Source organism: Neopelma chrysocephalum, unplaced genomic scaffold (assembly GCF_003984885.1).
Source record: "Neopelma chrysocephalum unplaced genomic scaffold, ASM398488v2 Primary Assembly neopelma1_23, whole genome shotgun sequence".
Taxonomy (NCBI): Eukaryota; Metazoa; Chordata; class Aves; order Passeriformes; family Pipridae; genus Neopelma; species Neopelma chrysocephalum.
The window spans coordinates 31,691,548-31,705,528 of NW_020897691.1; positions in this window are offsets into that span (position 1 = coordinate 31,691,548).

Below are 13,981 nucleotides of genomic sequence, written 5' to 3' on the forward strand. Positions count from 1 at the left end.
AGTCCCAAGAAAATAAGAATCTCTTCCTTGTTTCCCTGTGTTTTTCCCAAGGAAGGCAGTTTTCTGACCAGTGAGAAAATAAAGGGGGGGGGATGGGGTGTAGGGCACAAAACTACTTCAGAAAATGTCATTTAATGTTCTAGTTCCCAATTCAGCAGTTGGTATCTTCTTGTTTTGCACCTTATTCTGTTTCTGTCTCAAATAAACTATACTTTTTCTTTATCTTCGAGTCATCACTCCATACTATTGAAGACTAAAATTCACTGTTTCTGTATCATTTCTAGACATCTAGACATATTTTGGGGGGGGTGGTTGGGAGTCGGGGAGGCATACTGCCTTTTCTCCCGAAAAGATATTTTAAGCCATTTGTTACAAAATTATTATTCGGGTAGCTGCCCAGGAGCAATGCCTATCCTTCCGTACTCCTTAGGCATAGATAATTGTTTTAGTATTTCACATGGGAGACTCTTGAGCTCCATCTTCTGGAAAATCTGTGACAAATTTTCTTTTCCGAGCTGGTTCCCATGAAAGCTCGGCGAGTTTGGGGCAGTGGACAGCATAACCTGGCAGAGCACGGCAGGGCAGATGTGCCCAGGCTGCCACTCAAGGCAAACATCCACTTTGCACTCCCTTTTCCCACATTCTCGAAGGAGGATCAAAGCTTCAGCAAGGCATTTGGAAAATACGGGTACAGCTTCAAGGCAGATACCACCCAACAGATCGCTTGGGCAAAAAGCCCTTGAGATTATTTTGATATTAACAATTGTGTCATAGCTGGGTGGAAATAACCTTGCAGACCCATTGCTCTCCGTTCGAACACTGGCATGAACAAGCTTCCCCAAGCCAAATGTGAGACTGCATAAATACCTTTAATTGCATTTTTCAGCCTGTTGGATGTTTTCTGTGTTTTGGCTCCGTTGAGGTGCAGGTGATTTAAACATACCTGGCCAGCACTGACAGGCTGTTTCTCTTTGTAACAGGAGAGGCTGAATCAACATTTCCCATTATACTCTTACCTTGATCTCCCTTACTCAGCAACCTGACTTTTTGTGCTGATTTCAAAGCCACACCATCAGTTTTAAGAATTTTCTTTTGTTTCTTCTGGACCACTTCTCCCAGACCAGAGTAAATGCAGCCTCCCTCCAACTCTGCCCTGAAATACTGCACAGATGAGCAATCCAGACTGAAATGCTGGCACTGGCTTTGCCACAGTCTACTCCCTCAGAAACCACTGCACCATCAACCCTGAGCCAGAGGGAAGGAGGGGGAAAACGGTCTTTAGTGAATTCTGAAGGTGCTTTAGTGCCAGCTGGTTGCTAAAATTTTCACTGATTCTGTCCCAGAGAGGAACATTGGAGCAGGACTGTCCTCCTCATGCATGCAAGGTCCAGCACATGCCGAGGTCAGAATCATCCCCCACGGATTCCTAGGCATTTGAGCACTTTTTCTCCATGGCACTGAGTATTTAGATGTCCCTTGCCCTATGTGCACTCCATAGGGCCACAGCTGAAGTACTGCATGGGAGCACAGAAGTGAGGGCAGTGCTAGGCCTGACAGGGAGTGAGAAGAACCAGGAGATATGTGGAAAACTTTTTGTGGTCTTCAGCAAGACACTCAGTGCTCCCCTTGGGGCATGCTTGGAGAAACACATTTTCATTACTATAATGGTGCCCAGAAGTACTGAAACCTGAAACAGGCACATCAAAAAGAGTTGGCTCCTGCCCAGAAGCGCAGGAGGAAAGCCGGATATAATATGAGCATCTGTAAGTGGAAAAATGTTGCATCCTTACTAGGATAAACAGAGTTGTTTAAGGCCATTTATAAAAAGGGAAACCACAAAACTTAGAAAGTTGGAAAGGAAGGCTTCTTGCCTTTTCAGTCCTAGTGCACAGGAATATTCCCTGGAAGTGATGAATAAAGTCCACATGAGGTTTCAGCCAGCAGCTTCGGTAAAATATCTTCACCCAAATCTTAGGTGGTGGAAACCACTCCTGCTTAACCCTGAGTCAGAAGTCTGGAGGGTCAGGAACAATAAAAAATCCCATCTAGGCGGGGATTAATTATTTTTATAAGGAAGACCACAAACATATATTGCTCTCTCTCCCCATCTGATTTTTTTTTTTTGAGAATAAGTTTAAGAAAAAAGTGAAAAAACTGCAATGTAAATGAAACCTCCTTTAGGCATTGTTTGTGGCTTTGCTGTCCTGAGAGTGCCTGGGAAATTGCCCTGCAGTGGTGATACCATCCCCTAACAGTGTTTATTTCAGCAATTACGCTAAGTATGTACAAGTTGTCTTCCTGGCTCTGGAGTGCTGTTGCTCAAAGGCGGTATCTCTTTTGCCTACTCATCTCTTTCAATCTCTATCTTTGCTTGCACTACCTATATAGTTTTTCTCTTTTCTGCTTTGCTAGTTTTTGCATTAAAATAAAGTAGCGTGCATGCTTTCCATTACACATATCATTTCAAACAGAAATTTTCAATCAATTTTGTATATCCTAAGTACACTTGAAAAGAAGCATGTCTTGCTTGAAATCTCATTTTTTGTGACATTCAGAAGCAACATCAGCAGTTAGCTACAATCCTTTTAATTACTTTTTCTTTGATTAAGACAAATTTATTTCCCAGAGCTATGTGTTTGCCCAAAAATACAAAATGCAGAAAAATCCTAAATCGACAAAATTACACTAGTTTTGAAAATTACCCTGACTGCAAATATTTATCACTTGAACATCTGTCAGAGCTTTAAGTCCTAGAAACATTTATTCTAAGTTTTTTGTTAATGCAGATGGAAGGAATGGTGAGAAAGGGAGCTTAGAGGCAAAATTATACAGCATAAGAAATACAATCTAATTGTCTAAGGTACATGGATATTGTCTAATGCTCAAGGCTTCCTCTGTTGCTGTTTTTTTAAGCTGTTCTGTTACTTCAGTTCAAGAGGTTCAAGTAGAAAGAGATGCTGATAAATTTCTGAATATAATTTCAAATACAGATAAAATGGATTTTTCTTTCCAGTGGAGCCCAGATAGCAGACAAACTCAATATTACTTTTTATATGAAAAATTCCACATCTTATCAAAATTCAAGAAGATGTGTGCGCACCTGGGAAACAGTTGTTGAAGGAGCCAGTCTGTATCCACTCATCCCAAATGATCCACCTGTTATCCAGCTGACACCCTTCTCTTGTAGTGCAAACTTTAATTTCAGCCCCTGTGGTGAAAATAACAAATGACTAAAGAGCTTTCAGCTCACCTTGGGAATGCAATGTACTCTCAACAAACATCTTAAAAAGAAGGCATTAACTGAATGGTTAGTCACTGAGGATAGGATTGTCCTAATGGAATAAAATACTCAAAAGGCCTTCAGGATGTTACCATCTCTGCAAGCTACAGCTTGAGATGCTCTTCTGGCCCTTGAGGGGCAGAACATGTCAGCACCACATGCCAAGTCTTTCAAGACAAATGTTTAATAGGCTTAAGGAGACATCCAGGTTTGCTATAATAAGAACCTATGGATGGCCCTGCTGGGTCAAACCCAAGATCAGACAGCATCTTGCCTCTGGCAGTGGCCTGCAGTAGGTGACTAGGGAAGAGTGTAAGACCTGGGTGACAGTATATGGTACTCTTTGAGCCTCTGCTTGTATTCACCCAAGTTAGAGGTGTTTTCTTTTCATTTGACAGATCTCAACAGATTTTTCTTCTGTAATATTCCTTCTTTAGACTCCTAGTTTGGCTTTTTTGGTGCTCTCTCTGTCCTACTACTCTGGTGACAGGTTTGTAATGCACCACCTGGTCTGCCTGCATCAGTATGATTATTTCTGAGAGGGTACAGAGACAAAATAGACTGCTCCTGTGGGAACAACTTCTGAACAGCCACCTGGAGGATGATTCTGAGCATTGTGTAGCAAATAGGCAGATTGGTATGGCAAAATCACCAACACCTAGATGCAGTGCACTAGAAAAGACATCCTAAGAATAACTTATATTTTTGATCAGAAGTTGAAGGCATGTTTTAAATTTCACAATGACCTTAGGCCAGGTAAGGAAGATCAAGTCCATGAATGGCCAAGCTGAGGCACAGCAAGGTCAACAGAATTGCCTTTTTCTGTGTGACTCAGAAGCAAAATGGGACTAGGAAACTGCTGTACTCTAACCACAGTACACATGCCCAGCTAGGGTATAAAGCATGACTATAAAAACAAAGGTCATCTTCTTTGGCATCTGAGTGCCAATAGGTTTTTTTTCTGAAAATATGCTTTTGAAAGCTGAAAGCCACTTTCGACTAGGAAGAGTTTTTCCAATATGAAGAAGGAGCATGTGGCCAGTTTTCACAGCTTCATTTTCTGTAGGAAGAGTAGTCGAGAATTTCTGATGCTGTGTTTGCAATATGGTACACCAAGACAACAGTCTTCATCCTCCTTTATACCCACAGCAGCTCTTTGATTTTATCAGTGTTGATTTATAATTCTAGTGCTAAAACCAGGAATATCAGACGTTATCCAAGACTCCTTACAGACCCATCATATTCTCCATAGCTTTGAAATCTGCTACACTTAGGTAATCTTTTATTTTTTTCCCTATATTTTACTGTTGCAACTCATCATTGACCAAAACTGTTCAGGTGATCAGCTTCTTGGAGAAAGACAGTTACCCAAAGTACCCTGATGCTTGTGGTTGCAGGTTTGCTGTTGGTCTGGGCAGCATGAAGGTACTGTGTTAAGGACAGCCAAGGCTCTACACAAATTTTTCAAAAATGGTCAGGAATGTTGACTGTCCCAAAAGACCTGAGTTTCTGGAAGAAGGTGCTCAGCTCTTCTTAAAAAAAATCATATTTATTTCAGGCTGGGACCCTGAGAGCATTAGTGGGTCTTGACAGCTCATTTTTGCAAGTGAGGGTTTTTTTGGATGCCAACTCAGGATTGTGCAGAACACAAAAAATAGTATCACGCTCTAGACATGGAAAAACCTTGCCTTTTAGGTTTTTTCCCCACTTTATTTATTTATGGTGGTGGAGTGGGGGTGGGGTGTATTAGATCTGCAGCTTCTCTAAGCCAGCAAATTTTCACTTTTGTAATTTAAATTTCTGTCTTATCTCTAAACTTAACATCTTGCTATACCCATCCCCACTCACAATTGTTGTTGATTAAAAAAAATGTGTTACTGAGCAATTTGCTTTGAACCTGCTCCTTCTTTTTTTCCTTTTAAGTATCACTAACTTTCATTTTTTGCATGTGTGCAGATTCTGCAGCATAGGATGTCCTCCTGTTGCCCTTCTTTCTGATGTTAAAAAACTTGCTCCATCCCTTTGCAAGTGACTTTCTTCTATCAGCCTGCAAACAACAAAAGAGGCTTTAAGGATAAAAGGAAGAGGAAGCCAGATTCACTTTTTAATAGTCTGGGGACTGGACACTATCCCCTATAACAGTGGAGCTTGACTGCAAAAACCTAGAAATGATTGAATTAAGCTCACACATGTAATATCTTGTTCCCACAGGACAGCCCCAAGTGGACTTTAATCACCGGTCTTTTGCTAAAAAGATATATTAAAAAAAACAAACATGATCTGCAATCAATATGATATTATTCTTTCCTTTTCTTGCTTTCCACTTTGCTGCTTTCAGTCTGACAATACCATAATCTTCAGAGTCACCTCTGCAGAGATCCTGCTCCCTCTGGAGCAGCAGTGGATGCTCTGCAGCCATTTGCTTCTTCCCTGAGGTCAGAAAACAAAAGTTTCACATCTGAACATTTGTATCTTTTGGTTTATGCTTTTTCTGGATGGTCTGTGTTTTTCCTGGAATCTGCAGAGTTTTGTGCCTTAAAAATGGTACAGATTTAATCCAAACATTTAATTTTCTGCGTATACTATGACTCAGTTTATTTTCAACAGCCTTTCCAGAATTTCCTCTTTTCGGAGACGTGTTGGTGCCCCCTGTGTTCACATTAACTGCTTCAACATTAGCACTTTTTTTTTACACAAATCTGTTTCCTTAGAGAGCTGGAGTTTTGCTTAACATATGATGTACTCTAACATACCAAAGCAATTATTCAAAGCAATTTTTTAAAAAGAAGCGAAATTGCACAACAATTTACGCTTTGACTCTTCAGACATAATCTTCTTACACTGTTAATCAACTCTATTAATGAGAATATGCTACCACACTGTTTAGAAATATTGCAAATTCTGAGTCAATAAAAGTAGAGCCTTTTTTCACCTGGAGAAGTAGGCTAGGCCACTGAAAATAAATATATATTTTTGAAAAGTATTGTTCTAAATACATTAAAGCAGCAGTATTTTTTCAAAGTTGAAATTTGAAGGTGCAGGATGATATGATCATAATGGCCAGTCTTCGTGAACGAAGATTTGGGGAAAGGTCTTTTTACCTTTCCAGCCTGCGCAATGGATTTTTTAGGTGAGACACAGCCTGCGCTGAACTGAGCCCACCCTTTAATCCTAAGGTTCATCTGCCGGGGCCAAGCAAGCTTGGACAATGGCAGTGAGGTCCTCAGGACGTAGGTTTGTTTAGAGTGACCTTCTCATGGATGGATGGCCTTACAGGGCTAACGGGCTCCATCTGCCCGGGGGACTGGCTGGGATTCGAACCTAGGTCGCAGAGGTGAGAGTCCTGCATGCTAACCACTAGGCCACCAGGGGTCCCCTGATATGATCATGCTGCAGTATTAATTTCCTGCATAAAAATAAACTGTTTACTACAGATTGGAGAGATCAGATGACTTTTAATTGATTCTCAATTCAATAGGTGTAAAGAACAAGATAAGCTGACGTGATGCCCTGGAGAATAAGATTGTGAACAATTTAAGGTCAGAATAATGTTATGATCGGTTGCTTGAGGGCCTGTTGTCTGGTAATATGTTCTGGCCATGGAGATTTGAGTTACCTGAGCCATCTCTTTTACAACCATAATAAAAATGAATAAGAGTAGGTTATGCCTCCCATTCACTGATTTAATGTCAAAGCTGATGGTATCTGGTGGTGGATGTCTTACTGTAAAAGTCCTGATGACCTATATTTTCTAGTAGTTAGTTGCTTGCAAAACAGTAATTGAAGGCAGAATTGATTCTTTCACATCTGTCAGCAGAATGCTAAGGACTTGAAGAGAAGATGTTCTCCTCAGGTCAAAGCAAGAGCTGATCCTTCAGGACAGGGTAATGCTGGGGCTACGCACACAGGTTTTCCAAATATGCTTATTCTTTTCTTCTGCATACTTTGTCCAAACAGAATTTGGGCACTTGCACCATCTGTATAATTTTTCTGGGCAAGTGACCTCCTTCCTAGAGCTATTGCATAGCAATTCAAGCCAGATACTGTCCCTAGGTGATAGAAACAGGTATGATGCTTCCATGAAACATCACAAAGATTTGCTGTGCCTGTGTCTGCAGGCTGCATTAAGCCTCGGGCTTGCAGCCAGGGTTTCATTTCTGGTCCATGCAGAAACCATGCCCACAAAGCAACAGGTGACAGCATGATACCTCCTGGGAGCACAGGGATGATTACTTCCCTAGGCACATGGTGTGCTTTGAGAGATGCCGGGTAGAAAGGTGGTAGACAGAGGCCATCAAACAGCTTATGTTGCCCTGGTAGTACTGTGGATGTAGCGTGAGGAAATGGGACTCCAGCTCAAAAACATGACAACTCCTTTTTATGTTTCTCCAACAAATATATATGGTACCCTTACAGGTATTGATACCAAAGGAAATTCTTAAGATGGTGAAAAATACAAATAACTATCAAGTTTTGTTACAAGCAGACACATTTCTACTCATTGTACCAAGGTTTGGGATCAGATGTTCAACATCTTTAAGTGTCTAAAGATGCAGGAAGTTGTTGTTGAAAGCAATAGGAACCAACACCAAGTGATTTGAAATTGTGATTAGAATGGGCACAGCTACATTGGCAAGCTCCTTAAAAACCAGATGAAGATTGATAAGCCTGGCCCTCATACCTGAAACAACACCACAGTGAGCAGTTGGTGTTGTGATGGCTCAGATGGACTTTGACAGAGTGTTTGAAGTGGGAGAACTTTGTCTAAATAGCATTTACACCTTCCCAAGAACTGTTTTAGCTGCACACTGCAAGGGGAAAAAGAAATCTCCTGGAATCACCAAAACATGTTGTACTACATTTCCAGGGCTTTATAAGATGCTCTAACAAAATCAACACATGATATCATGTAAAGAAAGGCCTGTGACAAATCAATACCTTAAAACAGCCTGTCTGGCGTTTGGGAGCTCTGCACATTTTGAAACACAGCACATCCTCAGATCTGGCTATTTGCCTTAAACACTTCGGGAGGATCTGTGCTGAGCCTCTTTCATGCCCTCCATTAGGAAATGTTTGGCTTTTTCAGACGGGGGGCCAAAACCCTACCTGTCAAACATTGCCAGAGGGCAGCCAGAGAGCACAGCTCCAGGGTTGTGCTCTAGTGGTGTGGCAGATCAGCCATGGTGAGGAGCTGGTGAGGAGGGGTCACAGGTAAAGGGCTGGGCACTCCTGCTGCTCCTGGGGGGGTCTGTGCTGGGAAGAGGTCTGAGGAAGGCAGAGGGGTGATGAGTGTGGTGGAGTTGAGCAGCCCTGGTCTGCCTTCAGATATGGCATCGTGTCCATCCATGCTGTGCTTTGCATCACCTCTGAATGCTGGCATCTGAGACCCACCATATAACTGCCCTGAAGCCAGAGTAGGTCTCCCATGGGCCCCGTTCCTCTTTTCCCTCCTTAATACAGTATGAGAAAGATTTAACTTTATGAATAAAATGTAAGCGACCTAGAGACTTGGATGTTCTCTTTTTACAGATAGTTAAGCTTTTTGCAGTTTAACACAGCTATTTGTGTAATGCATTGGTGGCTTGCTGAGGACTGTACAAGGAGCTTTTTAAAAGCTTGCAGTTACTTTTCAGAGCTGATAGTTTCTTTCTTGTGATGCTGTCCTCATATATAACTCTGCCCTGGTAGGTTTACAGCACAGCAGGGCAAATAGCAAGTGCCAGGAAGTAGGGTGCAATGCCTTTGGAGCTGAAAGCTTTGCTTCTGGTTTATGAATGGGATTGCAGCTTTGCTGTCCACTGCCACAGATGTTTACAATTACTTTTAGGAGGCTTTAGGAGGTGTTTCACTGATTATCTAGCTCCTCACTTCAAGAAAAACATTGAGGTGCTGGAGTGTGTCCAGAGAAAGGCAATGAAGCTGGTGAAGGGTTGAGAGAGTGTAAGAGATATGAGGAGCAGCTGAGGGGGCTGGGGGTGTTTAGCCAGGAGAAAAGAAGGCTCAGATGTGACCTTATTGCCCTCTACAACTACCTGGAAGGAGGCTGGAGCAAAGTGGGGGTTGGCCTCTTCTCCCAAGCAACTAGTGACAGGCCAAAAGGAAATGGCCTCAAGCTGCACCAGGGGAGGTTCAGGTCAGACATCAGAAAGAATTTTTTTCACAGAAAGGATTGACAAGCATTGGAACAGATGCTGAAGTGGTGGTGTCACCATCCCTGGAAGAGTTGAAGAAATGACCAGATGTAGAACTTAGTGCTGTAGTTTAGTTGGCATGGTGGTGTTCGGTCAAAGGTTGGACTTAATGATTCTATGTTTTTAATTTAATTTACTTCTAAGTCTATATGTAGAACAACCTGAGGAGCTTGGTATGCAAAGGGACTTCCACCTTCCCGGTCCCCTAGAAAACCAGCAATTCATAGACATGAAAAAGAGCAGAAATTAAGAGCAACCTTATTCCAGGTTTGTGGTTCCTTAGCATACTGCCAGCAGAGGTTTGGTCAAGGTCTCTGAATGTACATGCAAAACTCTCATGCAGAAAGCTGCTGTCTCTTGTACCTGCAGGTCTCTACAACCTTTCTCACATACTGCACTAGCTTGTGTGCAATGCAAACAGTTGAAGCCATTGTTCCCATCTCTGTACATGCCTGTGAAGGCAAAAGACCTTGTAAGCAGTCTTAAGCACAGGTCTTGCTTCTGCTGTATGAAAAATGGGTTAATTTGACCTGGTCATAATAAAAACATAGGATAAATTTGGTAAACACAATCTCAGTGGATCAGGATTTAAATGCCACCAGCAGTAAAATGAGGGAGAGCAGGAAGCAATAAAACTCAGTAGTATTAAACTCATTATAGTGCACAACTGTTGTGGTATTAATGAGATTGTTTTGCACACATACAATGTATGCAATGCAGCTGAGCTGCTGTCAGTATAATAAGCTTTATCTTTTTACTTTCATTCCTATGCATTTTTAAATTCATACTGGAAATGATGCATAAATTGAAATTTAATTTTCTTTTCTCTTTCAATTGAAAAGAAAGATGCCCCCAACAACTCATATTCCAGCATTGCTGTCACCTCCCACAGATTTCACATATTTTAAAGATTCACTATGAATAAAACCACACACTCACATTCAAAGTAAGACTTTTTATTTATTTTGGAAAAAAAAAAGCTTCTTAATGAGGGTAGATTTCTTGGGTGGGAGAACTTGAAAGCCTTACTAGTGAGGGCTGCAGTTGCAGTACCACAAGCTGGGAACCTGTTGCGTGGAGAGCAGCCTCCTCTTGAGCCTCTGCCTGCATGGGGGACCCTGCAGGATGAGGGGCCCTCCGGAGAAAGAAGCTGGTCCTCACCTTGTTCTCTTGTCAAAGAGGTTTGAGTCATGTGAGAGCAGAAGGGACATGTAGGACCAGGCAGAGGCTTTCTGTCCATGCAGGAAAAGTGGGGTTTTGAAGAGGTGAGCAAAAGGTGACAGGTGGTTTTGAGGAAGGGAGGTGTGTCTGGGAGACAAGGCACTGCCATGAAGGGCTCCTTGCTGCTGTGCTGGCAGGCACCACCCTGATCTCAGCCTTCCCCCTGAGGTGGATCAGCCAGGCTCTGTCCAGCTCCTTCCTGGGCACAAGTAGTCAGAGTACTAAGTCAATCCAACATCAGAGTGTCTGGAATCGCTTTGAGCTGGAGGAAGCTGCAGGCCTGCAGGGCAGAGATTGTTGTAGGCAGCCAGCTAAATAAAATGGGGTAGAAGCAAGATAATTGGAAGGTAGTGATCACTGGCAGACATGCTGTTTTATGCCTCCAGAATACACTTGCACAGAGAGGCTCATCAGACTGAACAGGGCTTCAGTAATGAAGCCAAGGGTTAGGAAATGGTCTTGCCATTGCTGGACAGGATGGAGTAAAGTCCTGCCAGTCCTGTGCCACCATCCCTGGTGTTGAAGCAATTTGGTGAGCAGTGAGCTGAGCCCACGCCACTCCATCCATCTTCCTCCTGAGCAAAATTTTCCTGCAGTTCTGTATTGCTCATCAACATCTTACTCTGTTTTCTTTCACTGTCACTGAATTATCAAGAATCAGGACCAGCACAGTACTTAATTCTGCGTAATACATTGTTATTTCCATAATGCCAATATGCCCTCCTGGGGTCCCAATTCCAACAGCACGACTGCTCTGTCATGATAGAAAGAGGAAGTTTTATTTGTATTTCAAGTTCAAATATTGCAAATTGCAGAATGACTCATGACATCAGTTTAACAAAAACGTCCTTGCACTGCCAGATTTAGAGAGAGGGCCCTTTGGTAATTATATTTTCAAATACCTTTGTTCTTGCAAAAAAATAGTAGGCACCCTACCAACAAAATGGCAACTTTTGCAGAATTATAGAATATAAAGCCTGATGAGAAGCTTTTATCTTTGACAGCTGACTCAGAGGAAAATGTTCCATTAAAATTACAACAAACATCTGTAGCCAAGTAGTAAGACAAACATTTTGTTTCAGTCTATCAGGTACTGGGCTTCTAATGTTCACAGAATCACAGAAACATTTAGGTTGGAAAAGAACTCTGAGATTAAGTCCAACCTTTGACACATCATCACCTTGTCAACTAGACCATAGCACAAAGTGCCACATCCAATTTTTTCTTGAACACCTCCAGGGACGGTGACCCTGTGCAGCCTGTCCCGATGCCTAACCACTCTTTCCATGAAGAAATTTCTTCTGATGCCCAACCTGAACCTCTCCCATGCAGCTTGAGGCCATTTCCTCTCATCCTGTCACTTGTTACCTGGGAGAAGAGATCGACCTCCACCTCACTACACCCTCCTTTCAGGTAGTTGTAGAGAGTGATAAGGTCTCCTCTGGGCCTCTTTTCTCCAGGCTAAACAACCCCAGCTCTTCATATCACTTACCCTCTAGACCCTTCACCAGCCTTGTTGCCCTTCTCTGGACACGCTCCAGAACCATAAGATCTTTCTTGTCATGAGGGGCTCAGAACTGGACACAGGACTCAAGGTGTGGCCTCACCAGTGCCAAGTATAGGGTAGCAGTCACTCTCCTGGTCCTGCTGGCTACACTATTTCGAATACAAGCCAGAACACCATTGGCCTTCTTGGCCACCTGGGCACACTGCTGGTTCATATTTGGTCAAGATGTCAACCACCATGCCCACTTTTTAACATAGTAATACAGTTCACCACTGTGAACTATACTACAAAACTGTTGTACTAGTCATGTTTAGTTCAATAAAACATTCCCCTAAAAGTGTGTTTTCTATACGAGCAATCCATTAGGGTCTCCTGCCCTGTGTGGGATTTTTTTTGTTTGTTTGTTTGTTTGTTTTCTTTTTTCTTTTTCTCTTTTTTTTTTTTTTTTTTTTGGTGGTGGGGAGGGGTGAGGCAGTATTTTTGCAGACCAGGCTGATAGGTGTAGAAAACTGAGAACTGACTGCACACGATTGGAGGAAATATGCTATTTTAAAGCAGCAAGGCTTGTCAGGGAGATGAAAGAGCCCTAGCTTGTATTCGTACTCAGCCAGTTAGATAGTACAGCAAAAACCTCCAGGCAAACAGTTTCATTAAACATTAATTTGTGAAGCGCTTCAAAGTTAAGGTTGAGGCATGCTTCTCTATAATACATAATATTATTCATCGTCTAAAAAAGTTGTTTTGGATGCAATTAGGGAATAATCCTACAGCTCTCAGCAGTGATTCAACAGAATTCTGGGAGGTCTTGCATCATTTAACGCAGACAAACATACAGCAAAGGAAGGGCTTGCAAGTCTCTCTGCCTTTTAATTTGGCAAATCTGAGGGAAAAAAAGTTATGGGGTTTAAAGTGTGGCCTTTGATTCATTTGCTTTAACATTTCAAGCTTATCAAAGTAGCTTAGCTCCTAGAAGATAGCTAGGAGTTGTTTATACTCATTCATGGTGTGGTGAAAATTGGACAAATGGTAACCTCCACAGCAACATCAGTTAGGTTTTGCATAGGATGGGCAACAATTCAGCCTTATTCTCCAGTTCCTTCCTCACCCCTGAGCTGAAGCTGCTGATGTTGCATTAACTGGTTGAGGGCAGCAATAAGAACCTCTTTCCTAAAAGCAGAGCGCTGTGGGGGCTGTGACCCCTGAGAGGAAGACAGCATGGAAGCCAGCGTGCTGAAGTAGAGCACCTGTCCCCATGTACCCAGTGCTCCTCCCACCACAGGTGCTGGCTGGGGGACACAGTCCAACTGGTAATGCAGGACAAAGCCTACCTGCAAGGCAGCTGGTACCTTGGGATCAGAAGATGGGGACTAAAACTTTCTGTGCATACCCTTTGGTTTTATACACATACTTACCTTTATGTGCCAATGAATAAACTTGATTAATAGTGCAACATTATTTCAACTGTAAAGACAAAAAAAAAAAAGTCATTTTCTTAAACACATGGGACTATTCAGGGCTGTTATGATTTCACACACAAGCTGAATTCATGAAATATACAGGAAATTAAACCAGCAGGGGATATTTTCTGGTCACTTTTGTAAAGTACTTTAGAAAGCACTTAGAGACATGCAAGTGCATAAGAGTATATTTTCTTCTAAAAAGAATGACCTTTACATTCAGCTTGCTTACCAGTCTTCATTCAGTATAGCATGCTATGGTGTACAGTTGCTCTGTGCATGTTCATATGAGAAGTCCTAAAAAGCACTATAGGACTTTCAAGAA